This window comes from Camelus bactrianus, chromosome 26, assembly GCF_048773025.1.
Source record: "Camelus bactrianus isolate YW-2024 breed Bactrian camel chromosome 26, ASM4877302v1, whole genome shotgun sequence".
NCBI classification, from domain to species: Eukaryota; Metazoa; Chordata; class Mammalia; order Artiodactyla; family Camelidae; genus Camelus; species Camelus bactrianus.
This window is the reverse complement of record NC_133564.1, coordinates 18,926,824-18,953,818: the sequence shown is the minus strand read 5'-3', so window position 1 is coordinate 18,953,818 and position 26,995 is coordinate 18,926,824. Positions and strand designations below refer to the sequence as shown.

Below are 26,995 nucleotides of genomic sequence, written 5' to 3'. Positions count from 1 at the left end.
TACCAGTTGCAACAGTGTAGATAAAACAAAGGCATTAAGCTTAGAAAAATAAGTCGGACATAGAAAGCCAAATACTTTATGATCTCACTTATATGTGGAATCTGAAAAAACAAACAAAAACCACCAAACCTTGGTGTAGGTGGAGAAGGGAAAAAGAGATCATATTTGTAGTTGCCAGAGGTGGGGGAGAGGGAAAATTAGAGGAAGGTGGAAAAGGTATGGCTAGCACAGGAAAACGCTGACATGACTTCTGTGTTATTTCATTGTGTTCAGTGGAAAAACGAAGCAAGGAGGGAAAATTTTTATTAATGACTACTTAATGCTGCTTTGTAATCATGATAGTCATAATGTGTCTAATCTACAACCTGAATGTAGGTGTTATGCACATTCATAGGCTAGTAGAGTATACCTGGTTGTCCAGAAGCCAACTCTGCAACATGGACTCGTGTAGGGAATTGTATTACGGAATGCTCTTATCACTATCATTAATAATAATTGATAATTATAATATTATTATAATTAACTGTGTTAAAGGGAGAGAAGTAGACTGAGAAAGCAGAGGAGCTGGCCATAGTATGGGCCTCAGTTGACACCAGAGGACTCTCAAAACTGGAATGGCCATTCAGAGGTGTTCTGAGTTGAAGCAAAGAGTTGGTTTTTTTTTTTTTATATATAATTAATTTATATTAATGCAAAAATTATTAAAATACCTTGTGTAAAAACACATAGAATACTATAATGAATATTTTATGTATCCACACCTTACTTAGGAAATCATCCCCCATCACCACCCAGGTTGATCTTTATGTCATTGCATCAACCAGTCCTTGGATGTTGGCTGCCCTTGAAAAAGTGGTCTGCCCTTAAGTAAGTGAAGAAGCTCTCCAGAGCTGAAGGTTATCCTTAGGTAAAGCTGATAGCTAAAATCTCTCAGCCAGCAACCTTCTCAAAAACTAGGAAATTAAATTTTTACTGGAAGTGTTGGTTTGTGAGACTACTTCTTCCACTCTTAGATTCCCCAGTTTTAATATTTTACCTACTGTAGGACATAGCACTACACAATGGTCACTAATGTAATGAGTGTACTTAGCCTGGAAGATGATGTCCCTTGTGCATTAGCTGCACTTTCAAAAGACTATTCTATCACTCTGTTAGGTCAGCAACTTCAGGATGGTGCCACACATCCCATCCCTTTGTTTCCTTTGTTATAAAGTGGGTCTTTTGGTCTGATGTCATGTGGGTTCATTATTGATGAATCAAAAAAATTTTAAGGCCTTAGAAAATGGTGCCAACTGAAGCCCTGCTGGTAGGGAAGGTGAACCCATGTTTGGGATATAACAATTCCTGTGAGTATAAATTGCTGTCTCACAGTGGAAAGGTAGTAAGTGCCAAGTATCTGGTTTTTCTTCTTGATGGATAATGCTCTACTGGAAGCCCAGAGTTAATGTTGACAGGCTCCTGTTCTGTTTGGACCATGCATAGCTTCTGTTTCTACCACCTAAGCTTCTCTGTGGTTGAAATCATTTGCCCATATGCCAGCACTAGGGTGGCCAGTTACAGAGCCTGACACATATCGTCTGTGCAGGTAAATCTGTCCAGGATGTTTAGTAATGCCTTCTTCCTGGATGTTCTCATATGAGCATTACCACACAGTAAAATACTTTTCACAGCTTGTTCCCATTCCCATAAGTCTGTCAGCCCACTTTTCCTGAGTATTCCATCCTGGCCCTGATCATATACCCTAGCGTCTTGCCACTGCACGAGTCAATATAAATTCTAACAATGGGACACTTCTCTTTTTGAACAAAACCATCCAAAATGCTACTGACTGAGGATTTCTCCTTCCCATTGTCCTTCAAGACTATCCACAGGCAGTGCTATACTGAACCAACACATCTGTGAGCTAAGCTTTGGCTTCTTCCTTTGTCAGCTGCTGTATAATAATTCTTCTGATGATGACATGGCCTTGCTCCTGAATCTCAGGAGTCTACATTGTGATTGTCCCGTTGGGGCTTGCCAGAAACACCACACAGCATCCTTTTCCACTGCTGATAGATCTGACAGCATAGTACATCTGATCCAAAGGATGGGGCTGCTTGGACCTTAGCCTGGATCTTCCACGCTCTGGGTTTTATCCAGTGTTGGCATCACTTATATCACACTGTGTGTGGGTCAAATCCATAATTCCTGGTATAAAATATGTCAGTTTAAAAACCCAAAGAGACCTAACATTTTGCTTCCTTCCTCTGTCGTGGTCTGCTTCTGGGGAAGGGTGTGGCCTTGGGCAAGGCAGCTATCTTCAGGTGAGAGTAAACCTAAGAAAGGACTCGGAGCTAGGATTAATTGCTGAAAAATCTTCTGAGCTGCTGGAAAAAAAATTTAATTATGAAATAAAGATCTGGGTAGTAGAGCACAGAATTTATAACACTGATGTGTGTAAGTAAGTTGTCCAGGGTCACAGTGCCAGACACAAGGTTGAGACTGTGATTTTGCTTTGCTCCAAAGTCTTTTTGATCATGATGAATTATCTCTCATGTTCAAACAGAACCTGTGTTAACTTACCATCATTACATATATATTTCTGTTCTTGTTTGTATATTTATTTCATTCCTATCATAGATAAGCATAACATTTTAGCATTTCAAAGTAATACAAATAAATACTATTAATTACATACATAAATCTCTAGATGGTACCTACTTATTCTGTAATTTTTCTGAATGAGCACTTTCATCTCCTTTGCACGTATTCAATGGATTCATTTTAACCAATAAAATGAACAAGGTTAAACCTGGTAAACATTACTCTAGCTCACTTTTGACATTTCAGAAGTGAATTATAGCAAAGGATAATAGTGCTTGTGAAAGCACAGACAAGCAAATACAGTGATCTCCCAAGGCAGACATTTTAAATCATTTAATTTTTTGAAATATAGGTTATGAAATAGTGACTTGCCTCATTTTTTTCCTTAGAAGAAAGATAATGATTTCCCTGTAGGAGCTCATAATGTGGCAAATGTCTGAAGAAAATGGCATAATAGAAGGTGAATGCATTATCGTGCCCCTTTGTCTCATTTCTGGAAAAAAATAATATTCCAATAAATTATGCTCAATTCACAATTTATCTAGACATTCTGGCAAGGAATCAAGAAATTATTTCTATTAATGCCAGATATCTTCTTTAGACACATATAATTCAATTCAGCTTGATTTTATATTTTTTCAAAGTCCTTACAAAAAGAGAAAGATTAAATTAATATAAGACATATCCTCCTATGTTGGTCTTCATAGTAATTAAAAATTTTAAAATGGGATTCTGAGAAAGACTTCTGATACTTCTGTCAGCCAGTGTGTTCCTGTCAAGCAACGAGGGACTGAATTTGACACACACATAATTTTATTGTCAACTTAGTTTGCTATTGGCAGTGCAGTAAAGGAGAATAGATATTTCCAAAGCGTCTTCTACTAAGAAGAATTAGCTTGCATAATGTAATAATTTTTTACATACGTCAATCAAATGACCACTAAACCTATGAATCATCTTAAATAGCAAACAAAAGTGAACAAAATAAAATAATTTGAATGCTTGATGCAGAAAAAAAATTTCAGAATGCTTTCATGTTGACAAATATCATTCTTATTTCCTTATAATGGAGTTGATCTTTTTTCCTCCCAGCACTTAGAAAACTTAGCACATTGTCTCTATTGTTTAGTTTGTTGTATTGAAAGTGGAAGTAGTGCTTCACTATGCTTTCCAGGTTTCAGGAAATAGTTTTAGTGGTCCCTTAAGATGCTTCCCTTGGGTGAAAGAAATAATCCAGCATTTGACAGCAATAATTGAACAGAGTGATAACTTATAGAAGTGTAGATAGGATCTCCAGAGCTGCCATAGATGAGAGTTTGGAAAGTACTTTCTATAACCATAAGTGAGTGCAATTTAATACCAAGCATCAGTAACTTTGTTACGGAATTAAAAATCAGCTATGAAATGTATCTTAGTTTAATCCTACTATTTCAAAAATGCCATTCTGAAAACATAGAAGACCAAAACTACTTGGAATTCCATTCAAAATAACATTATATGTTACCATTACAGTCTAAAATTCCTCTTGCTAATATTGTTGAGAAAACTCTGCTTCTTATATTGAAAGTATAACTTCCTCCCATGGAATAATTTTTTTTACCATCTTCAGAAACTCACATTTTCATCACTACACCTTACTCTGTAATATTGTTAAAGTCAGCTTAGTTTATCCCATAGTGCTGGTGAATCCAAATATAAACTTTCTCTTTTATATTTGGGGAAAGTAGTAAAGAAGCAGTAGACATATATATAATGGCTTCTGTAGCTCCCAGGTTAATGCTACCATCCCTAAACTTAAAAACTTCCACTGTTCCTCAAGATGAGCCCTATGCCAGCAATAACTTTATTGCTATGTTTTTAAATATATTGGCTGCCCCCACAGGACAGAAGAATCACAATAAAATGGTTAAAGCGATTATGAAGTATAGTGCTGAAAAATGGTGCTTCTCTACTTCAGACTTTGTGCATATTATCCTATCCTGTTCTGAAAAGATGACTAACCAAAGTGTCAAAAAGTTTACTTTATATATATTTTTAACTTTATTTTATATTGGTTTATAACATTCTGTAAGTTTCATGTGTGCAACCTTACATTTCTACTTCTGTCTGTCTGCTCACCATCAAAAATTTAGTGTCCATCTGTAACCATGCATTTGATACCCTTTACCCATTTCTCCTTCCTCACTGCCTCTTTCCCTCTGGTTCTCTGTAGCTGTATGTTTGTCTTTATTTAGTTTGATTTGTTCATTTCTTTGTTTTTTTGTTTGTTTGTTTTTTATATTCCACACATGAATGAAATCATATGATACTTGTCTTTTTCCATCTGACTTCTTTCACTTAGCATAATACTTCCAAGGTTCATCCATGTTGTCACAAATGGAAATGTTTCAGCTTTTTTTGCCAGGTAGTATTACATTATATACATATATAAAATATCATATATATATATATATATATATATATATATACACACACACACACACACACACACACACACACACACACACACACACACACACATATATATATGTATGTATGTATCACCTTTATCCATTCACCCATTGTTGGGCACTTAGATTGACTCCATATCTTGCCTATTGTAAAATGTATGACAATGAAGTAAAGAACATACAATAGAGAAAGTATAGTCTCTTCAATAAATAGTGTTGGGAAAACTGGAGCCACAAGCAAAAAATGAAACAACCACTGTCTCACACCATACACAAAAATCAACACAACGTAGATCAAAGACTTGAATTTAAGACCTGAAATCATAAAACTGCTTAGAATAAAACATAGGCAGTATGCTCTTTGACATCGGTCTTAGCAGTATCTTTCTAGATAAGTCTCCTTTGGCAAGGGAAACAATTACAGAATTAAACAGATGGTACTACATCAAACTAAAAAGCTCTGTACAGCAAAGGAAACCACCAACAAAACAAAAGAAGGCCACTGAATGGAAGAAGACATTTGCAAATCGTATATCCAATAAGGACTTAATATACAAATTCATAAAGAACTCATACAACTTCACAGCAACAAAAACAACAACAAAAAACAACCCAACAAAGAAATGGGCAGAAGAGCCAAATAGACATTTTTCCAAAGAAGACATACAAGTGACCATTAGGCACATGAAAAGATGCTCAACATCACTAATTATTAGGGAAAAGCAAACCCAAACCGCAATGAGATATCACCTCATGCCTGTTTGAATGGCTGTTATCAAGAAGGCAAGAAATAATGAGTGTTGGTGAGGACGTGGAGAAAAAGAAATCCTTGTGCACTGTTGGCACGGACGTAAATTGGTGCAACTACTATGGAAAACAGTATAGAGATTTCTCAGAAAACTAAGAATAGAACTACCATATGATCCAGCTGTCCCACTTTTGGATATTTATAAAGAGAATATGAAAACACTAATTTGAAAGATATACACACCCTTATGTTTATTGCAGCATTATTTACAAGTTTACTGTTACATTAATGATTCCATTACTTTGTTTTTATTGATCCTGGACTTTACACTGGCAGTATGTGCTTAATTTAAATCCAAAATATATTCAAAATTAGATTTATGTCAAGGATATCAAAGTGATTATTTTATAAAGTAGTTCAACTACATATTCTCAAATAAGCTAAAATGCAGATTAACTTCAGTTACAAGAAAATAATCTATTCTATGTCAGTTAAAATGTTTTCAGTTCCAAATACTGAAAAACTATCTCAGACTTTTTTAAAAGTAATAAGAATTTATAGCTCATGTGACTCAGTTAAGGTGAGGTTGAAACTATATATGTAAGACTTTAGCCCTCTATCCCTAATTCCTTCTACTGTATTTCCTCCGTTATCAGAAGTCTTCCTTCTTGTGATTCAAGACTCATTAGAATGCATAGAAATTACCGAAAAAATTTAATAATGTCTAAAGTAGAGTTGCCAGATAAAATACAGAATGTCGAATTAAACATCAATTTCAAAAAAACCAAATAATTTTTGGTATAAGTGTGACCCATATATTGGAAGTGACAGTCTTAATTTTTATTTAATTTATATTACTTTGTAAATATGCTATCTGTATTTATATTATTATACATAGTGTCCACCCAAGGACTAAACGTACTTAGTGGAATTTAATTTTAAGAGTTACTAATTCAGAACATATATTTTCCTTCCTTTAAGGAGATCTCACTCAACATATAGATTATGAGACAGATATATAGAGAGAAATCAAGTAAGAAATAGAAATGGGCTGTCTGGTAGGCAACAGTTCCTTTTAAATAGCAAACTTCCCTGGTTCTTAAAAATAATATATTTTGAAATTTGGTTTGGAATTCGTAAGCTAGATTTTCATAAATATTAAATTAAAAAGAATAATTGTTAACTAGTTCTTTTAGGGAAAGCTTTGGTGGAAACTGGGGACAAAAAGCCTTTTTTTGAGTACACGCTCAGGAGTAGAAGTAAGCAAGTGTCACAAAGTTGTTTTGCCTAAGAAACCTTAATAATAAGTTACATTTATTTTGTATTCACCAGGCTCTATTTTTTTATAAATGCTGTAAATTTAATGAATGCCCCTTAAGTCTTCTCAAAGTCACTTTGACAATAGCTTGAATTACATAGTGTAAAAGGCAGGCACCAGTTGGGACAATATTATACCAAAAATTAAATGTCAGTGAACACTAGCATTACAACGTCAAAGCTGTAAGCCACATAAAATCAATGTTTTGCATACTAAGAATATGTATTTGCATCTTATTTGTGTTGTTAATATTTATCTTCAGTGCAACCAAGGATAAAGTATTCTCCATGGAAAATCCAATATATTTGTTTTTAATGTTCAATAAAACTTATTTACTTAAAATTCCAGGCTTTAACATGTCTTAGTTCCCCTAAGGCTTTATTATTTAGTCTCCAGGTTGTTGCACTATAATCCAAGGATAGGTGTTTCTAAAGTAGGGAACTTCTACCAAAATGATGGATGGATACCTGAGTACATATTACACATGCAGTCACTTCAAGGCATGTCAGCTGCATAAAACCCATGGCCAAATTTCCTCAAATGGCCTAAAGGATAATTAAAAGAAAGAAGGGAGAGAAGAAGGAAGAGGGGAGGGAATAGGGAAAGGAGGAAGGAAGGAAAAAAGGAAATATGTTGAGTGCTTGTCATGTAACAATTGCTGTCTACACATTTGCAGATTTTATGCTCTATACTGTCTTGCAAATTATATAGCAACAACTTAATGTATTAAAAATGGGATATAGTTTTGAGTAGTCCAGTAATTCTGTATATATTCCACAGGTATATTAAAGATATAGCCTTATAAAGAATATCTCTGGAAAAATATACAAGTAATGGGTGAGGAGGAAGAGTGTTCCCTTCCAGTGCAAAGGGAAAGCTGTGGGTGAGGGAGCCTTCTTCTCCCCATGAATTTATGTCTTTTAAATTATGCGTCATCTCATATGTGCCCGTTTAAAGAAAGAGCTAACCAATACAGATAATACAAATACAAATTTATTCATGTCTTGTATTTTATTCTAAAAAAGAGTCCTCTGACCTGCAAATTCATAAAAATGGAGTTATATCATCATCCTCTTTCCCCACTCTATATTTATTCAGTCATTTTGCGTATTTTATGTATATTTTAAATGATAAAGCTAACATTGCACTTGAAGTTTTTAGTTATTTAAAATTAGCATTTTACATGTGAATTATCCCATTTTACTGCTTTTCATATATATTTTATTTTCAATGGCTACATCTTATTCCTTTGTATATTTGTGTTACAGTTTTGTTTGCAGTTATTCTAAATAGTAGGCATTTTGACTGTTGATAATTTTTCACTTGGTGAATAATTAACTTAATCCATAAAATTTTGTTGGCAGATTTATATTGAGATAAATCCTTATAATTTTAATTGCTATGTGGAAATATAAAAACATCTTTAAAGACAAGATTACATCTATCCAATCTACACTGTATTTCCCATATTTTAACAATTACCTCATTGTCTTCCCACTAGAAGAGCGCATGACATCAGGGACATTGTGTTCTTTACTGCCCTGTCCTTGGTGTCCAGCAGGTGGTAGTGGCTGGTTTTACCATTAGATTTCTCCTAAGCTGTACAATTTCCCTTTCTCTCCTCCAGTGGCTGGGAGTCTTATTTCAGCTTAAATTTCTTAGGTCTACAATGTCATTATCTTTATTATTTCATTTTCAGTTTTTAAAAATTTTATCACAAGTTCATTATTTTGCTAGTTAAATAAATGAATATCATACCTTTCTTTGACTATTAATAAGTTTGAATCTATCCAGTATCTTTCCTCCTTTGTTTGTAGGCTTTTGGTTTTCCCTCTTTCTCAGATTGTCTATCCATACCACTTGGTATGTATCTGATCCATTGCAGTGAAGTCGTCGTATGTTCAAAATCCTAATCCTTTGACTTTTGTGTTTGTTGAAAATATATCCTCAATTGCCAGCTGCTACTTAATTCAGCTTAATTAAAAAGAAATTTATTGTTAGTTTTTCAAGTTAATGTTCAAACACTACTTCAAGAACATACACTTCATAATCAGAAGAAGCTACTGCAAGGAGCATATAATTTAAATATAAATGGTAGTTTTTTTTTAACCTCAAAACACAGCCACACTATTTTTCTCTCATGAGGCCAATTAGCTGTTTATGCTGAATTATTTTTGCTTATTGTTTAATCCTTTTTTTGTGGTAACGTATTTTTCAAAAATAAAGGTAATAGAGACTGGTTAAGAAGCTAAGTCAAATGAAAATGTCTTCTTCCCTAAAATGTAATTAAATTGAGCCAAAGTAGATTTTTTAAAATAAGAAAAAATATCAATAATCAAGAAAGTAAAAAGTTCAATCTCATAAAAAATAATGTTTAGAAGTGTGGCCAAAGAAAGAAAAAGAAATCATGTTTCCTAACCCCCAGGAACTCCCCACCATGCCCATCCCACAGTGACCAGAACCAGAAGTGCTCAGCTCAGCCTTCCACAGTCACAAGTGAGCCCTTCAGCTTGGACACTTAACCTGCTAGCTACAAAAAAAAAAAAAAAAGAAAAAACATATGTCTTAACATAAAGAAAAGAAATACAATTCTCAGTTGAAACAGAAAAGATGGAAATGAGATGAAGGAAACTTTATTCATACTGTTTTATAAAAGAGGTCTTCACATTAAATATGAAATAGAGAAATAAAGTGAAATGGCAGGCAGCCAAAAATATTTTTAAAAGATGGAAGACAAGAGTATAGGGGCAGAGAGGAAAAATCCGTTCTGGAATAAAATTAACATAAACCAACAACATGATGACAAGATAACAGAGGGGGAAAAAGGGAAGATTGTAGTGCTGGGGACTGAGGAAGAATAGTGACATCATTGCATAAATAATAAATGCATAAAAAAGAAAGACATGTTTAAAAAAGTTAAAGGATGATTTGAAATTATCACAGTGAATGTAAAGGAAAAGGACCAAATAGATAGTAGAGAATAAATAATAACAAAATAAAGTTAATTATAAAACAAAAGATTGATATCAGAAAACAAATATACAAGTAGTTTTTAAAAAATGACATCTAGAAAAACACATTTTAAATGTGGATCATAGATTATTGAGTGATCAATGAATGAGATTCTGATAATTGACTGTCCATTGAGGAGAAAAAAGTAAAACTGGAATTCTTCCTCATTCTTAACATAAAGTAAATTACAGATAATTCCTTTAGCAGAAACAACTGAAAATACATGACAAATAAATGTTTAATTTATTTTATTTAAACAAATATATATATAAATTACAAAAACTCAAAGAGAAAAATCAGAAATAAGCAGTTCTTAAATAAATAGTATTTTTATATCGTGTTAACACGAATGTTTCCAAATGTGAAAGAAACATCAATGATCATAAATTTTGTGTACATACTAATTGATATCTTTGGAGAGCATTTAGCAACATCTCTCAAAATTTAATATATAAATTTCATTGACCTACTAATTAACACTGGTAGAAATTTACACTAAAACATAATCTGAATGTTAAAGTATATGTTCAGCAAAGTTTATTTCAAGAGTTTTGACTAACAAAAAGGAACATAAAATAAAGTTGGGGACAGTAAGAGAGTCCAATTAAATTATGATACACTTATTTAATGTATTTAATGTATTTAATCAGTGGAAACAATGAGATAGCTTTCTGTATCCTGATTAGGAAGAGCAGAATGATGGGCCATGCCCTGAATAGAACTTTGCTTTTATAAGTAGCCTCAGAGCTACCTGGCTCTGGGAGGTCAGGGAAGTCAGAGGTCAGGGAACAGTGATTGCTTGCCAGAGTAAGTCCCTGATACAGAAATAGCATTGCTGCTGTGCTGGGGGTTGGTCGTGCCCTGTGACGTTCGCAGCTGTGATAACTAAGAACCTCGTCTGACACAAAAGTTTATCTTGGGGATGGGAATATGGTTCTTTTTGTTTTCTACTTTAAGTTTTTATATATTTTAAAAAATATATATGTTCTGTTAACATTCAGTGGAAGACAGATTCAAAGAGAGCGGAACATGAGATTGCAGAAAGTCTTTAGAAAGTTTCTCAAAAGAGAATCCTGATTAGTAACCTGCCTTGAAGAATTAAAACATCCAAGGTATATTCTGCGTCCTTGAGATTCCTATTTTTCTGAAAGATGGGGAAAGTTTTACCAGAAATAGCATATTTTCTATTATCCCAACACATAAAAATAGTGTCTGTGGTAGATATGTGGATTCTGAACCTTATTAGAGAGTCCATCTACTGTTCTAGGAAGACACCCATAAACCAGTTTTGCTTTTTATTAGAAAATAGATCAGTTGGATTAAGATGAGATGAACCAAATGAAAACTCCACACATCTCCTAATCTGTGATTTTATTGTTCAGTGATATTGAATGTTTTGTGTAATATATTAAAAAACATATTAGTCATCCATCTGCTTGTTCCAGTAAGTAGCATTTTATAATTGTAGGTTATTTTGTTACATAAAAGCTTTTCGAGAACTCAGTGGGATCATGTGAGAATTTTTATTAGTTTAACTTCATGTTTTGGCATGCAACATGAGTAGTTCTTTATTTCTACAGAAAAAAAGTGACAAACTAAGTTGGAGCTTGTAAGTTTATAATTGATATAATCTTAAAGATACATAAACTAAAGTTATTTTTAGTAGCTAGACAATACATATTCCAGTTTCTGTCTGCTGTGACAGTAAGGAATCAATACTTCATCATAAATATGAGTTAGCATCAGTGATCCATAGATAGATTAATCTGTAACCACTTCATTTACTTAATATCTTATAGCTGTTTTTATTGACTTGCATTTCAGTGGCATTTAGGTCAAAAATCATATAAATAAATGGTTGAAAGTGTTATCTAAGATTTATTATTTAACTTCTGTTTTATGGGCTTAACTAAATCAAAATGTAGATATTGAACATTCAGAACAGTGTTCCCATTAATAAAAAAAATTTTAGGCAGACAGTTGTCCAAACATAGTCAGCAAATAGTTCAGTTTATTATTTGGAGAAGAAATGACAAGGTTTAATACAGTATACACTTTTGGCAAAGCACAAGGAGTCAATCTGGCCTGGGGATATTTAGAATATATCAGTGTCCCTCATCCTGAGAGACATTGAGGGACTATCATAAAGCGTTTCTCTTTATTTATGTCCATTGGCTCCGACGTGCATAAAAGACGTGACATAGAATATAATAGTATTTGTTTTAATACATTTTGAATTGAAGGCTCTTAAAAGAACGTCAAGATATCTATTTATTTACTCACTAGGAAATTACACCAAAATTCAACTTATAATAACCTTAATTTTGTTTAATTAAATGGTAAATGTATTATAAAATAATTATACTTTGCCCATGTCTCCATCATTTTGATGTATTATTTTCTTACCCTAAGTCAATAGGGAAAAATTAATGGTCTGTTATTTAATCAATGTTGTATTTAGGGTATTCTGTATATGAGTAGTTAGGTTTCATTCTAGGATTGTAAAATTGAATAAAATAAAATCATCACTCCAAAATATTTTATTTCTAGTTATTGAAGGATTTTAAAACATTTTTTATTAAATGAGAATAAACTCTTGCACATACTTCTACAAGTATGATAGTGTATACTGCTATATACCCTATTCCCTGGGGAATCAAGGAAATGAGGACTTAATTCTGCCTGAGAGTAAGGGTCTGGGGCTCAGAGATGATGACCTTAAAGAAGATGTGACAATAGAGTGATCTAAGCTAAGAAGGAATAGACATAAACATGCAAATTTTATTTCAATTTATTGAAAGGGTTCAAATATAAAATTCAGAAAAATAACTATTTTACAAACAGGAGGAAAGTAAATATGGTTGCAATTTTTGACCATTTATTATTTGGCAGATACATTCCACTTGCCCTGAATGTCTTATCTCATACACTTCTAATAATAGTCTTATAAAATAATCAGTATTGTTTTTCTATTTTGTATGTGAAGTAACTGTGATATAAGAAGATTAAGCAACCACACAAGGTTACATAGCTAACAAGTAATGGTGTTACATTTCAAACTCAGCTTCATTCCAGTGCTCTTTACAATTTCACTGTATAACATCCAAAAATATGTGCATATACATACATATAAAAATAAATAGGTATATAAAAAGATGTTAGAAAAAAAAGACAAACAGAAGAATTGACAAGTTAAAGAATTGGTTGTTTGTGGAAAAAATACTAAAGTAAATAAAATGTGTCTAATCCAGAAAATAAAAAAACACAACCATCTAATATTAAATTTAAAAATGATAAACCTGAAGTAGTACTTTAAATTTTGAAATAATGTTATGTACAATAAAACTATTTGAAAATGTTAATAGAATGAGTGAGTTTGTGGGCAAAGAAGGTTGCTTAGAATAATTCAAGGAGATTTAGAACACCTGAATAGATCAGTGACAAGGAAATATACTAAAAAGGGCTTCAGTGTCCTTGTCTGTGAAATAGTAATCTACCTTTAGAGTCTTACGGGATTAGTGTGAGAAACAAGAGAGGTATAAAATATTTTGAGTGAATTAAGAGACTCAGAGAGGCAGGGTTTTATGCATTCTTTTAGGATATTAAGTTGCCAGTTAAGCATTTTGTCAGTTGCTTTAAATCTTTCACTTGGGCACTATTAGTGCGTTAACTATAGGTGGTGACCTGAAGAAATTAAACACTTTTTTAAGCAAGTACTTCACTCCCAGAAAATGCTGGCCCTCAGTAGAGCCTTGACACTGTTTTAACAGTGCATGTCAGCAAGACCACCCATTTGCTTCAGGATTCCACAGTAAGGGCTTCAAAAGTCTGTTTTTAAGCCCAGGCAGAAATCAGAGATGCTGCCGGTTCAGTTCCAGCCCACCATAGTGAAGCAGATATTGCAATAAAGTCAGTCACAATTTTTTTTTCTCCCTGGTACATGTAGAAGTTATATTTTCTGTTAAGTTATGTCGTTTATTAAGTGTGCAATAGCATTATGTCTAAATAAGCAATGTACGCACCTGAATTTAAAAATAATTCTATTGGAAAAAATGGCACCAATAGACTTGTTTGATGCAGGGTTGCCATAAAACTTCAATTTGAGGGGGAAAAAAACAATGTCTTTGAAGCACTATAAAGTGAAGAGCAATAAAATGAGGTCTGCCTGTATTAGTAAAAACTTAGGGAAGATTCTGGCTCCTTATTAAACTCAAGAGATACAAAAACACTACGATGTGTAATCATGGTCCACTAAGCAAGAGAATTTTATGGGCCCTCCGAGGCAATGGGAGACCCATGGAGGGGCTCTCCTGAAGGGGAGGAAGCACCAGGGAATGTGTAGTCAGAGGAGTAGTTTAGCAGTGGGACTGGTTTACTGAGGTGAGACTCAGTAAAACTCTTGGGACCTGCTATTGGTGGGCAGACAAATTGTAGAGCAAAGATTTTGGCCACCGGTTATTAAAACAGTTGTAAAGTGACACTTTCTCATTACTCTAGAGATCGAGGTTATTTAACGTTGTAGGTCTTGTTCTGAATTATGCTGCAGTGTTCGTATGGAGTTTACAGGAGTTGATGTATTGCTTCACAAACAGAATAACTGTAGCACCATCCTCATGTTTCATTATGCTTGGCTTACAAATGAACTGTAGTAACTATACTCTGCCCTGAAGGTTTCAGCAGAGAAGAGAACTGGAAATTATGGTATATCTCTTTCATTGTACTGAGGAATATATTTGCCTTTTTTATTTGCCACTCTGGCATAGCTTATTTTCATGTAAAACATGCATAGCAAAAGATACTGCATGATAAAGGGGAATGCAGTTCAGGAGCTCCCTGTAAGAAAAGCCAATATGAAAAATTAATTAGAAAGTAGGTTATATTTCATTTATAAAAACTCAGTTCTTTTTTTAAAAAATGAATTATGTAATTAAGCATTCAACTTTTCAGAACTCCTGCTCATTCATTAATTAATTCATTCAGCTAATATACACGTCTCCCTGTTATGTCCCTATTTTCCTGGCATCATTCAGGGAAGGAGGTATAAAAATGAATGATACACAATCTCTGTCTGCAAACAGGTGGAGTGAACAAACATGTACACAAGTGATCTCACCATGAAATAATTGCTAATAAAAATATGTTCAAATGCTGCACTTATTTTAAGATATAATGACATGTACAAAGGTGTTAATATGCTACTTTCTTTTATAAAAAGTGCTACAGACTGAAAAACTGCTCTACACTGGAATTTGACAGAACATTGTAAAATTATTATAAATAAATAAAAAATCTTAAAAAAAAAAGTGCTACCGTATTTTAAATAATATGTCATTTTAGGTAGTAAAGTGTTGTTTCACTGTCGTACTGAAGGGAGAGTCTGGCGTGGGATAAGGAACGTGAGCTTTTGAAGAATTTAATTTGCATAGTCCCTAAATGAACTTTAAGTTTAACTCGTCTGAGTCCTGGGTTTTGTGTTTTTTTTTTATTGATTTATAATAATTTTACAATGTTGTGTCAAATTCCAGTGTAGAGCACAATTTTTCAGTTATACATGAACATATATTGTCACATGTCATCATTGTCACATTTTTTTCTCTGTGAGCTACCATAAGATCTTGTATATATTTCCCTGTGCTGTACAGTGTAATCTTGTTTATCTATTCTACAATTTTGAAATCCCGTCTATCCCTTCCCACCCTCCGCCCCCTTGGCAACCACAGGTTTGTATTCTATGTCTATGAGTCTGTTTCTGTTTTGTATTTATGCTTTCTTTGTTTGTTTGTTTTTCAGATTCCACATATGAGTGATCTCATATGGTATTTTTCTTTCTCTTTCTGGCTTACTTCACTTAGAATGACATTTTCCAGGAGCATCCATGTTGCTGCAAATGGTGTTATGTTGTCAGTTTTTATGGCTGAGTAGTATTCCATTGTATAAATATACTACATCTTCTTTATCCAGTCATCTGTTGATGGACATTTAGGCTGTTTCCATGTCTTGGCTATTGTAAATAGTGCTGCTATGAACACTGGGGTGCAGGTGTCATTTTGAAGTAGGGTTCCTTCTGGATATATGCCCAGGAGCAGGATTCCTGGGTCATATGTTAAGTCTATTCCAATCTTTTGAGGAATCTCCATACTGTTTTCCATAGTGGCTGCACCAAACTGCATTCCCACTAGCAGTGTAGGAGGGTTCCCTTTTTTCCACAGCCTCTCCTGTGTTTGTCATTTGTGGATTTTTGAATGATAGCCATTCTGACTCGTGTGAGGTGATACCTCATTGTAGGTTTGATTTGCATTTCTCTGGTAATTAGGGATATTGAGCATTTTTTCATGTGCCTATTGGTAATTTGTATTTCTTCCTTGGAGAATTGCTTGTTGCGGTCTTCTGCCCATTTTTGGATTGGGTTGTTTGTTTGTTTTTTATTAAGTCGTATGAGCTGCTTATATAGTCTTGAGATCAGTCCTTTGTCGGTTTCATTTGCAAAAGTTTTCTCCCATTCTGTAGGTTGTCTTTTTGTTTTACTTATGGTTTCTTTTGCTGTGCAGAAGATTCTAAGTTTCATTAGGTCCCATTTGTTTATTCTTGCTTTTATTTCTATTGCTTGGGTAGACTGTTGCAGGAGAACATTTTTGAGATGTGTGTCAGATAATGCTTTGCTTATATTTTCTTCTAGGAGGTTTATTGTATCTTGTCTTATGTTTAAGTTTTTGATTCATTTTGAGTTTATTTTTGTGTAGGGTGTAAGGGATTGTTCCAGCTTCATTGCTTCACATGCTGCTGTCCAGTTTTCCCAACACCATTTGCTGAAAAGACTGTCTTTACTCCATTGAATATTCTTGCCTCCTTTGCCGAAGATTAGTTGACCAAAAGTTTGTGGGTTCATTTCTGGGCTCTCTATTCTGTTCCATTGGTCTATATGTCTGTTTTTGTACCAATACCATGCTGTCGTGATGACTGTAGCTCTATAGTATTGTCTGAAGTCTGGGAGAGTTGTTCCTCCAGCCTCTTTCTTTTCTTCAGTAATGCTTTGGCAATTCTAGGTCTTTGATGGTTCCATATAAATTTTACTATGATTTGTTCTAGTTCTATGAAATATGTCCTGGGTAATTTGATAGGAATTGCATTAAATCTGTAGATTGCTTTGGGCAGTGTGACCATTTTAACAATACTGATTTTTCAAATCCAAGAGCTTGGGATATCTTTCCATTTTTTAAAGTCTTCTTTAATTTCCTTCATCAGTGGTTTATAGTTTTCTGTGTATAATTCTTTCACCTCCTTGGTTAGATTTATTCCTAGGTATTTTATTACTTTGGGTGCTATTTTAAAGGGGATTGTTTCTTTACTTTCTTTCTCTGTTGATTCATCGTTAGTGTAAAGAAATGCAACTGATTTTTGAATGTTAATCTTGTAACCTACTACCTTGCTGAATTCTTCAGTCAGCTCTAGTAGTTTTTGTGTGGACCTTTTAGGGTTTTCTATATATAGTAGCATGTCGTTGGCATATAGTGACACTTTTACCTCTTCTTTTCCAATTTGGATCCCTTTTATTTCTCTCTCTTGCCTGGGTTTTGTGTTTTTAAAATAGACATAATTTTACTTATTTTGCAGGGTCTTTCCTAAGAATCATAAAGCAGGAAAAGAAAAGAAATATATACTTTAAGAATCCACGATTTCATTATTATTATTTTAATTGTAACATTCTTCTAAGAGTCCAGAAGAATTAATACAACTTTCAAATCTTTGGATGTATCATATTTTGAGAATCTGAAAACATATATCAAATCAATAATTTTCTTTTTTCTTTGAAACATTGTGTGGCTTATGTGAATCCCGTAGTCCTAATTTGGTAGGAAAGCACATGAAGCATTTACTATTTCCAATGTGATTTTTCCTTCTACGGCTGCTCCTGCTGCACCTACTATTACAGCCACCACCACAATTGTTACAAATGGAAGTTTACATATTTCCAGATGCTCTATTTTCAGTTGCTGACTATCAGCTCTACAAAAGACTACTGGAAAATTCTGTTACAAAAAGGTTAAGTTCATTACACGTATTGCAGTAAAATAGAACATCACCTTGACGTAATTTTAGTTGTGTCTCAAACGGGGAAAATCAAGAGAAGATATTTATATTGTTTTTAGCTTTGTATATATAACTTTTAAGGCAGTTATTCGAAGACTTGAAGCTTGTTGGAATTGGACAGAAATTGTAATATAAAAGCTTTAGATTGATGGGCACAGTAAAGGGAGGATTTTGAAATGAGTCTTGAAGAGCAGCCATTAGTCTTGATAAACAGCTATTTTGGTTCCTTCAATCTTATCTCTCAAGAGCAAGTATTTCTTGGAGCAAGTAGTAAAGTTAATTTTGTTTGTTTTCAATAAATTTTAACATAGGACCAGGGAAGTATGTTGGTTTAACACTCATAGCCATGAGCTTGAGGGAACATTCCAGAATGTGACTACCAATTTGGATTTTTGAGAACTAAAAGATGAGAAAAAGTATAGGGAAAGTAAATATAAACAGCAATCAAAATGTTGCTAGTAAACTAACCCTGCAATCAAACGTAAGTGCACATATGCATAAAATGATCATATCCAGAAGAGTTACACATATTTGCAAGATATGAGTACTCCATATTTGTAATAGAAGTTAACGGCTTGAAAAGGCCTTATAATAAAATATATTAGATATTTTTCAATATTATAAAGTTGATTCCAAAGGAATATATTATCTGGTCCAAAATTTCAAAGATGAAGTCACAAGTCACAGAAGAGCTGCCTGGATTAGAGGTGAGGTTTTATAAGACACAGGCTTGTGTCTTTGTTTCGTTAGTGTCTTTTGAGTTATGACTCAGGAAGACTAAGTTTGGATATTATTTTCTATTTGCTACTTACGCATATGCAGCAGGGAAGCCATAAAAAAGAAAAAATCTTTGGAGGATAAATAATAATACTTTTTTCAAAATATCTACATGCCATTTCTCTACCCCTGTCATTTTTTTCCTATTGCTGACTTTTATTTATTTCTCCATACTGCATTTTTTTAAAAAATTGGGATATGATTGATATACAAAATCTCTGTACATGTTTAATGTATATATCTTGATGAGTTTGAAGATAGTGTACACCCATGAAACTGTCACCATAAACAATGCCATAAATATAACCATCCTTTTAAATAGTGACTCTTTGGGAATACATATGGCTACTTTTAGACATATGCTATAATGAAATTGGTTTGAAAGTTGTATTTGTTTAGGAGTTTTGAAATGTCATTCTGAAGACATGGGGCCTGGATTCAGTTAAGTCTTGCTTTAACTCCTTGATCTGGCATTTACCACTTGTGTGACTCTGGATAATTTAATTTCCTTAAATTACTGAAGTCTGTTTACTTGAAAGTGGAAATAATGACACCTCTTATGGGGCTAATATGTGGATTAAATGAAGAAATCAAACGCAAATTCTTCATAGATAGTAAGAGTTATGAGTTGAATTTTATCCCCACAAAAATCCACATATTGAAGTTCTAATCCCCAGTACCTCAAAATGACACCTTATTTAGCAATAGGGTCACTGCAGATGTAACAGTTAAGATGAGATCATTAAGGAGGACCCTAATCCAGTATGACTGTTGTCCTTACAAAAAGGAGGAAACGTGTGCATTGAGGCCTGCACACGAGGAAAGCATCACCTGAAAATGAAGGCATATGAAGATCAGAGTAATGGTCCTACAAGCTGAGAAATGCCAGGGATTGCCAGCAAACCACCAGAAGCCAGAAAAGAGGCCTGGAACAGATTCTCTCTCAGACCCTTTGGAAGGAACCAACCCTGCTAATATCTTGATGTTGGATTTCCAGCCTCTAGAACTTTGAGGCAATAAAATTCTGTTGTTTAAGCCACCCAGTTAGTGATACTTTGTCAGAGTAGCCCTAGGAAACAATCCCGTGGAGTATCAGCAAGTCTTCACCTTCACTTCACCTTGGAGTTTTTTTTTTTTTTTTTTTTACTACTGACCACCAGATGATTCAGACCTTTGAGTTTTATAAAATATTATATAAGATCACTTAAATATTATTTCATAAAATCATCAAGATGAGGAATTCATATTAATGAATGATAAAATCTCTAGTTGCCTTATGTTTCAATATTCTTATATTATTTATTATGTCATTTATGTTTTGTTCCTGGATAAGAAGAGATGTCCTCAGCATCAAATTTATGTGAAACAGCAAAGCTTTATTATATTCTTATGGAAGCCAAAATTATCTTCTGTATTTTAACAACAACTAATTTATTTAAATGCAGATTTATAACCAAAGTTAATTGAATTCTTTTATAAATGTCTTCCAAAACATTGATTTAAATATAAGTATTTTAAAAAGTGGTTGCTGAATAATTTCAAGACATACTCTTTACTTTTTTTCTACACACTATTTTTGGGAAAGTGTAATCTAAAAAAAAATGTTCATTCTATTTCTTTTGCTAACCTTGAGGCTATGAAAAGAAATTCACATTCAGATTGCAATATTGTGAAAACTGGGGGCCTAGGGGCTAAAGAAAGATCCCGAAAAACATTTAGAAAAATTCAAATATTTATTGGCTGTGCCAGCTGGGAAGTTTTCTTAATTGAATGGTGTTAGGCTGTTTGGAGAGCAGCAGGAATGTACTGTCCAATATATAAAAATCAGCTTTTCTCAAAAGAGGGAAGACAAGAAAGGAATTGGTATTTTACTGCATATTTTCCCATGAGGTGCTTTAAAGTAGCTGTAACATACAGCACTTACATGATCTGAATGCAGGGTAAACTGATAATTTTCTAGAAGACTCCTCATCGGAAATGACTTCTAAGAGTGAAAGCAAGATAGCAACGAAACATCTTCTGTCCTTATTACTACCTGATAGTGTGGAGAGACGCACATAGCCCAGGTTCCTCAGGAGACTAACACCCAGCACGCAATTCACTTTGCCATCATTTGAGTCAGTTATGTAATCAGAACAGGCATTTGTCAGGATTTTTCATTGCTTTGGGGGATAGAGAAAGTAGCAGTGAGATAAGAAGCCCTCTGTGATATTTTGATTTATAATAAATACATAGTTGGCCTTCATCCCTAAAGCCTTTGGAATTTCTTAAGTGATGAGAGAGAGAATGGTGTTTTTTGGTACTTTAATGACTTGGCTTTTGGGAAGCCCCTAGATCACCTTAGGATGGGGTCTGGTTGTCAGAAGAACCAATCAGGTGACTGGAGGGTTGGAAGTTTCAGTCTCAGCCCGACCTCCAGGTGTGCAGAGGGGCTGGAGGTTGAGTTAACTGCCAGGGGCCAGCCATTTAATTATCCAGGCCTGTGTAATGAAGCCTCCATAAAAACCCCTGAGGAGAGGGTTTGGAGAGCTTCCAGATTGGCTAATGCATGGAGATTCTGGGAGAGTGGCACATTCAGAGAGCATGGAGGCTCTGCACCCTGATGATGGTGTCTGAGAATTGGTTGGTGTTGTGTGAGGAAGACCTGCACCAAACACACACATTGGAACTGGGTCCAGGAACCCTAAAAGACCTACTTTCCTGTGAAGAATAACTATGAGGACAACAGAGACCCAATCATCATTCATTCATTCATTTAACAAATTTGTCCTGAGATCTATTAGACGGAAGGCAAGCAACTAGGCACAGAGTGCACGGTTATGACTGAAGAACATGAAGTGTCTGCTTCCATAGGATGCATCTATTGTGGGAGACAAGTAATAAAGATATATTTATATATAATCTACAATTCTGAAATTCCACGAAGGAAGCAAATGAGATGATTTAATAGTGAATGTTGAGGGTCTGGAGGAAGGGAAAGAGTTGTTTTGATTTTCTGGTCAAAGCTCTCAAAGGAAGAGTAATATTGAGATTGGAACCTGACAGATGAAGGGAGATAAGACTTGAAAACGGCAGCAGAAGAGCATCCTAAATCCCAATGAACGTGTGCAGGAGACCTAAGCTATTTGCTATATATTCTGGGAAGGGGGCAATAGGTTAAAGCTGGAGAAATAACGGAACAAATCACAGAAGGTGGCATTAGAGGTCATAATCAGAAGCCCTGATTTTAAAGAGTATTGAAATGGGACTGAAAGTTTTACAGCCGAAAGATTTTTAAGCCTATTAATTGCTTTTTTTTTTTTTTTTTAAGTTCCTGTTTGGAGATTGCTTTTAAAGGAAGACGAGATTCGATTCTATGGGAGACTGGTGAGTAGACCACCACAGAGTGGAGAACAAATGATAATGGCTTGAACCAGGCTGGTAAGATGAAAATAGACAGAATTGCATACATTTAAGGTGTTATTGGAGGTGGAATAAACAAATCGATTTACTACCGGTTTGGCGAGATGAGCACACCCTGAAAGTATAGTGATTTGATCGAGCAGTTCAGAGGACAGTGGCTGCCTTCACATGGATGGGAAAAATCAGGGAGAAACATGAGCCAATGTGGTATGTTTTCGCCTTACTAGTGTTTATCTTTTGCTTTTAATTTATGTTTAAGAAGCCTGGCAGTTTCAGATGGGCTCTGAGTTCTGGTAGTCTTTCTGATAAAGAATTTAAAACTTCCCATTTGTTAAGCAGCCACTGTGTGCTGAGAGCTACAGTTTTCATCTCTTCTCACGTTCACTCCAATTTCTCACCAGAGTTAAAAGATTAACTAGTACAAAAGTGAAGTTGTGATGATTACCAACTTGATAATTTATAACTTCTTGTTAAAACTGTTAATTATGTTTCTCCATTTCTCTGCTTTTTAATTTTATTCAAATGCAGTTGAAATGTGTAAGAACAGGCCTCTTAAGCAAATGTAGTTATAAGACAAATTTACCAAAGTATGCTTCGTAGAGCTTTGGTTTCTTGAAATGTTATGAATAAAGTTTCTGTGACCAAGTAGCTATTGTTTTTGACCACACAGATAATACCCATATATGTTTTTTGTATAATTTATAATGCAGATTAAAATTTTTAAAAAATTAAGTAAAACAATTAAACTTAATCAAAACAAAACAGAAGCACTGCTGAAAACCCAAAGTCCTATTTTCTTTTCTTTAACCCGAGTAGTGCCAGTCTGGCTGCTTCTGACCACCTAGACTTAACTGCCTTTACATGGAATGCCAGTGTCCTTTGACAGTGTACATTTTCACCCATTATATGCGTGTTTGTTGGTGTTATCAACGAGTTCCCTTTTTTTGGTCAGTTTATCAAGAGGTGATGTCTGTTTCTAGAAACAAAAAAAAAACTAGCTCAATGCTTTCAGCCTTTTTCACGTTCTGGCACTTGTGGAAAATAACACAATTTGTTCAGTATTCCGGGGTGTGTAAATGAAGCAGATCATCTCTGTCTCTGGCCTCACAATGCCCTGGGCACACGAAGGGCTAAGGTGTTCCACATCTCCCTCTGCTGTATCCCATGGCATGATAGCGCGCATGTGTGAGAAGCTCTGCCCTAACTGATGCATTGTTTCCTAGCCTTACTGCAACACCAAATCCTTTTTTAATAAGACTTTAAATACTTGTAAGTACAATGTGGAACTAATATTCCAAGTAAGACCATTGACAAATACTGGTGTCAGGATCCCAGGAAACAGCACCATGTACTTGACCAAGCAGTAGCTTCTCTCAGAGAACACATGATCATGGATGTCCTCTTTGATTTTGCTGGGATTCAGACAGACTTTGACCATTATCTAGACTGGATTTATACAAAATTTTGCTCAAAACAAATTTAAAATCCAAGATGACTAATATGGTGTCCCCCTCGGTTCAGAATATAAGGAAATATAAAGGTAGTGTTTTATGGTCTGTGTTCTCACATTGATTTCTTGATGGCCTAGCTTGTAAAACTGTTGCCTTCAACTGGTGTTTAGAATATCTTTGCTTTTTTGTTTCTTTCTAAAGCTTTTTTTAAAAAAAAACTGCTTTATTGCCCATAAAATTGCACCTGTGATTCCTTATAGATATTTTAGATGAAAAGTGAACTTCTGCGTTGATTATTACTTAGCAAATGCCCTCCCTTCTCCTCATTTCATTAATCAGGAGCTGTTAGGTGGTGGTGAGCTCAGGGTAAAGACATTTGATCTCCATTAAATATTTACCAAGAGCCTACTTGATTTCAAAGTGTCACAGGATTTCTTTGGGATTCTGGTTCTGGCATTTACTGCAAGTGTGGTAAATAAGGATATCCAACTCAAAATTATTGTGACAATTTCGTGGAATAGTATGTGTTAGGGGACTTTTTTCAGCACAATACCTTGTTATTCATAATTGTTCAACAAAGCATAACATAGAAAAATTAAAAGCTACATTGATTGTTACAGCATTACAAAGATTAAAAATCACAATCCTTTTGGTGACAAGGTAGAAAATAGAGGAAAGGAGAGAAAAAGAATCTGAAACAATCTTGGCCAAGAGATGATCAAGTTCTAACTAGAGAAATGTTTGTGAAATTGGGAGGCAGAATTATCGGATGGTGTGACTGTTTGGAGGATATGACCTGAAGAAATGGGGTATGAAACGGGAGATCCCAGAGTCTGTCTGGGGTTACTTGTTGAATGGTGCTGCCCCTTCTGTGCTGGGTTGGAAACATGAGCTTTAACAAGGTTGTACTACATGACGCTGCAGGTAAGTTCATGACAGCGTCTATAAAGCTGGCCTTCTTTGCACCTCTTCCTCTGAAGACCCAAGGTGACTGTAAGTAGCCATCTATGAATATCCATCATTTATTGCCACTTATTAAAGTCCATGCTCTACAAACTGTAGCATCTTTTAGGTACCTGGTCTTTGTTTGGTTTTGTTTTGTTTATGTTTATATATTAACTTGCTTTAATAATTAGAAGTATTAAGTGACCATATGAAGCTTGTGATGACTGTGTTTGGAGGACTGGAAAAATAATCTGTGATTGTATTGAGGGGTGGGAGGAAGAAAGTAAAGAGAAGAGAAACATTTATTGACTGTAAGAAACTTGAAGTCACTGTCTACTCTCCATGTAACAAAATTAAATCACACAAATTTTCAGTTAAAAACACAATATTGAAAAGAAGGATTTTAACTAGAGCTACATTTTAGTGAAAGCTGGTGTCTGCAGACTTGCTAGTAGAAACTGAAGGCATATTAGTCAAGAGTATTTTGATTTCCGTAAATATGTTTTCCTATTATTGTTTCCAGATGGTATAAATAGATTTTCTTCTTCTTTGAAATGGTTTCTTATATGACTACGTAACTGGTGAGATTCACAGTTTAGATTCTGCTGTAGAAATTAGCAAAGAAATATTATTGAAATCATGTCTTCTTATTTCCTCTCTGCCCTTCCCCGACTCTGTTTCTCTGTTTCTGTCCCTCTCTCTCTCTGAAAATACTGGGCCAAAGTTCAGATACAACAACTTAAGCGCTAAGAAAATACAGCTCCTTTAATAAAGAGAGGTCAAATCACATACATAATCCCATTTCTTTGTCACAGGGCCCAGTGGCAAGGCCAGGCAAGTCACGGCATTGGGGACATACAAAATGTGGCCCCTCGTCACTGGGTTTGTTGCACACAATTAGCGCACAGTGTAGGTTAGTCAAAGTGGGGAAACAGGAAACGGGGTAACAAACCACTCCAAGGAGAAGTTCTAGAAGGAGGCATCTCAGCATGAGCTGCAGTCTCTGGCCCAGCAAGGGACAAGGCAAATGTGAGTGGGAAGCCACCCTCTGCTCCCACAGGCCCTCCGGCAGGGTCCATCTGGGCCAGCTCTTAGCAGATAGAGTCGGCGCTCAGTGAAGAGTCTTCAGGTCACTTGGCTCAGTGGTCTCTTTTTAAGGAGTCTGTCGAGGTGAAACGATTATGCTCAAGGGGTCTTGTCTGTCAGTTGCTCCTTCTGTTCCAGTGACATCTGTTGCCAAACAAATTTCTTATGTAAAGTAACGCTCTCAGTTTATCACTCTGAGACACTGGCAGTTCTGCGGCACCCATACAAATTTGTACTTAGTGCTGGTTCTCTTTTGGTTATGGGTTGGGTTAAATAAAATGTCTTGGCCTTGATTTCTTCTTTAGGCAGTTGGGATAGATCAGCATTTGGAGAGGGTTTTCTGTGAAGTACTATTTCTGATGATACACCTCGCAAAAGAGCCCAGGATCTCACCTGGGTACAAAATGCTTCACAAAACGCTATGGTCTTAGAGATTCACAATGCAGAGGGCATTTTAAAGGCTCTGAGAGTATAGTTAAGAAGGGAAAAAAAGAAAGAAAAAAGTTTAGCTTTGTTCAACTCATTTTTTCCCAAACCTGTTTAATGATGTGTGCCATCTTTTTTATCTAATATCTCAGAAATAATGAGACAGAAGATCACTGATGATATCTTCCAGTGGTAAATATTTATGATGTTTTTCCAAGTCCTCAACAGAAACATGGCATGCTTTAGTGAAGACTCTTGAATGCAAGAAATGTGAATCTAGCCCAATGATCTTAAATAGACAAGAAAATTCAGTAGATTACATGAGTTTTGGATGAAAATTAAGGGGAGAGATGCAGCAGAGCCTCGGGAATAAAATAAACACGGGCAGTTGAATAAGAAAAAGACTCCGTCTTCATCTTACATCTCTCTTTCCTTCCGCGGGCCTAGGCCTGGCATTATCTTCTTTTTTAATCCACACGGTTGAAAGTTTGGTTACAACAAACTCCAAGTTTACATGTTCCTGTTCAGTCTCCTGGAGGAACCCTCCATTAAATTTTTCTTGGCTCCAAGGTAACATTTTTGTGGAGAGAGCTGATTTGCCCAGCTTGGGTCAGGGACCCATCACTGGGCACATTGCCTGTTACCAGATAAATAAGGTCCTCTTGTAAAAACATGACAGCTTCCATTGTAACATATAAATGGAGCAAAG

General features: G+C 34.9%; 1 long non-coding RNA gene across 1 annotated transcript in view; it reads left to right on the top strand.

The window, feature by feature from the left end:
* LOC123616384 (uncharacterized) overlaps positions 1 to 26,995 on the top strand; it is an 866,081-nt gene that overhangs the window by 629,689 nt on the left and 209,397 nt on the right. The window contains exon 7 of the long non-coding RNA XR_006724361.2: positions 22,287 to 22,342. This is a non-coding gene — a long non-coding RNA (uncharacterized LOC123616384). The remainder of the gene's footprint in view (positions 1 to 22,286; positions 22,343 to 26,995) is intronic.